General features: G+C 38.2%; 1 long non-coding RNA gene across 1 annotated transcript; it reads left to right on the top strand.

Moving 5' to 3' along the window:
- Positions 1-6: 6 nt before the first annotated feature.
- LOC103586644 lies at positions 7-2,534 on the top strand. Its single transcript, XR_550165.1, has 2 exons — positions 7-1,042; positions 1,166-2,534. It is a non-coding gene; the product is annotated as an uncharacterized LOC103586644 (long non-coding RNA).
- The last annotated feature ends 405 nt before the right edge of the window (positions 2,535-2,939 follow it).

Genomic DNA, 2,939 nt, shown 5'->3' with positions numbered 1-2,939 from the left:
CAGTACATATTCTAGGAAACTTGGTGAGGGATCCCATTAGTTAATAACCACACTACATGCAGTCATAAAAGGATTCCTCAAAGGGATAGTTAAGACCATTGTAAGAATGTCTTCCTTGATAAATGGGAAATGATCCCTGAGCAGACATGGGGAATGGAAACGTGACTCATGGCACTCCCTTGATATAGGAATGATTCCCTCATTTCTGAGGACCTGACAAATTGTCCCTAAGAAGAGAGAATGGAACGTTGCTTAGAGATGGCTTACTCAGGACCTAGCCTCCTGTTGCCAGTCTTGACCAGACCCTGCCAAGTTAAGGAAGCTTTCCATCTGATTTCTTGTCAGTATTTGTAATTTGTAGTGAAAACTTTTTTGTACTTGTCCTCTGAGCGTTCGTGATTAATTGTGCTCTGGGTAGGTTATTACACACATCATCTACTTTGATTCATAGGAGTTTCTGTTTGGAGAGAGGAGCTAGAAATGAAACTGCCTGTAGACTATAACTTTCTGACCTTATCCAGGATGTGGTTTCTTTTTAGTACTCTTGGGAGGCTGGAGAAAATGGTAGGAAGACAGTCAGTACTGTCCAATGTTTGGAACAAATCTCAAGGACCAGGACTATGTTTATCATGTCTTCTTTTAATATTTCACATGGTCATGGGAATGTTACGGATTCTTGCTGTGGTTCAATTTTCCCACTTGGAAAACAGATTAGAATTTCTGTCTGCCTTCTTTATACTATTGGCTACATAGAACTTCCCAGGAAATCCCAGGATCTGAAGCTTACTTGTGGGTCATAAGGGGAGAAATGTGTATGTACATGTATGTTAATTCATATTTAGTATATATATTTTATGTTAGTATGTTACCTAATTAAACCAGTGTTTATACTCCATTTTAAACAAGGCTCTCATCATTACGCACTCTCAGGATAGAGAAAAAAAAGCAGTGTTTAGCTTTGTGAACAAAATAGTAAACACAAGCACAAGTAATCAATTTACAAAGCATATCAAGCATCATTATGATGTGCCACAAAAGCCACATAGATACACACAGAGCTGCCTAATCTTAATTTTAAGCAAAAACAAAACAAAACAAAACAAAACCACCACCACCACCAACAAACTAAGAACCCTAAGAACCAAAATGATTTCTTTTTTTACACATAGATACACACAGAGCTGCCTAATCTTAATTTTAAGCAAAAACAAAACAAAACAAAACCACCACCACCAACAACAAACTAAGAACCCTAAGAACCAAAATGATTTCTTTTTTTTAAAAAAGAAACTAATCTGACAAACAAGTAACTAACTCTAAAGTGAACTGGACTGACAGGGAACTACGGTTTCACCTTCTGAATCAAGACTGATAATTAGCTAATGATAATTACCATTCAGACCTAAACCAATACAGGATGTATGTTAAAATAAAGATGGAATAAGAACTAATAATCAAGGGCTGGCTGGTTAGCTCAGTTGGTTAGAGTGGGGTGTTATAACACCAAGGTTCAAAAGTTCAAATCCCCATATACCAGCCACCAAAAAAACCCAAAAAAACTTAAGAACAAGTAATCACAGCAGGATTGATTTAACAAATTATTCATTTTTCTTGTTTACATTGCCAAAACAAATCGTGAGTTTAACAATTTCTTAGTTAAGATCTTTCATGCCAAAAAGTTATTCAATTTTTAAATTTTCACAAATATATTTTTATTTCATAAAGTACTAATTTCATTAAGGAGCCAAAATTAACCAACACTGGACTATGCAGATCAATCAGGATCTAAGATTTAAATTTTTTAAACTGAGAAAACTTAGGCACAATTTACAAATTTGCTAATTATTTGTCCCCGTATAACCCTTGGGTGTGGCTGTATATACGTTTATATTACACGTGTGACATCAGCTGAACCAGGAAGAAAATCTCCTGCTCTAAGTACATTTTTACAACTGTTGTCTCCAGTCAAGTAAGACTATAGAGAAAAAGTGATTAATTCTGGAACTCACCGAGAAGGTTCTAGATCAAGACACAAGACTCTAGTAGCATTGTCTTATTTATTAACATAATCGAAACATTTTGCTGATAAAACCCTTGTCCGTGACTATTCTAGCAACAAAATTTTACTCAAAATACTTCACTGTGGAATGGTATTGCAACTTGAATGTAGTTTTTAATCAATGAATTGATTTCCATAAAGCAAATTTTACTCTTAAAATGGCAGATTATGTGACCAAAAAGTGATTCGAAAAAAGCTTCCCCCTCCCCATGCCAACCCTCAAGACCACGTGGCTCAAGCTGAGCCCTGGGTCCTGGGACTAGACGGAAGGTGAAAGGAAAGAGCCGTAACTCTTCCCTAACTAACCGAAACAGGCTAATAGGACACTCCAAACTCACACTACAGAGAAAGCACATGGAGGGTTGAGTTTTCTGGGCAGCTAGGAGGGTGCAGACTGGATGACCTGGGCAGAGCACGTTCACCATCATTACCACGATGCTATTCCTAAGGTGTCCTAACTGTCTGAGCTGCAAAATTGGGTCCTGTCTCCACCCTTCCCACCTCACCTGTTGGCCTTCTTGCAGTAGCCCTGGGAGAGATCCTGAGCCTTTCATATCCTCCTGTTTTATTTTTGCATTACTCTTTTGATGAATAAAATATAATACCACGCTTCTCTGTCTTAGTCCCCTAAAAATGTGTGTGTGTATATCCGTTTGGGGAGAGTAAATTTGGGCTGTATGAGTCGTTTCTCCCTGTGATTATTTGCCTTTTGCTGTAGTGTGATTCTATTTAATTCGAAGAGCAAGTTCTTTAGTTCTGAGAAGCTGGAGCTTGAGACGAGAGAACGTGAGGGAAAGGTGGGCTAAGCTGGGACAGGAAGAACGCGTCTCCAGAAGCTCTAGCTCTGGGTTTCAGGCACTTCAGTAAGAGACTTTCCTCC

The sequence above is a fragment of the Galeopterus variegatus genome, unplaced genomic scaffold (assembly GCF_000696425.1).
Source record: "Galeopterus variegatus unplaced genomic scaffold, G_variegatus-3.0.2 Scaffold358, whole genome shotgun sequence".
Lineage (NCBI taxonomy): Eukaryota > Metazoa > Chordata > Mammalia > Dermoptera > Cynocephalidae > Galeopterus > Galeopterus variegatus.
Note: the sequence above shows the minus strand (reverse complement) of the source record. Positions and strands in the feature narration are given on the sequence as shown.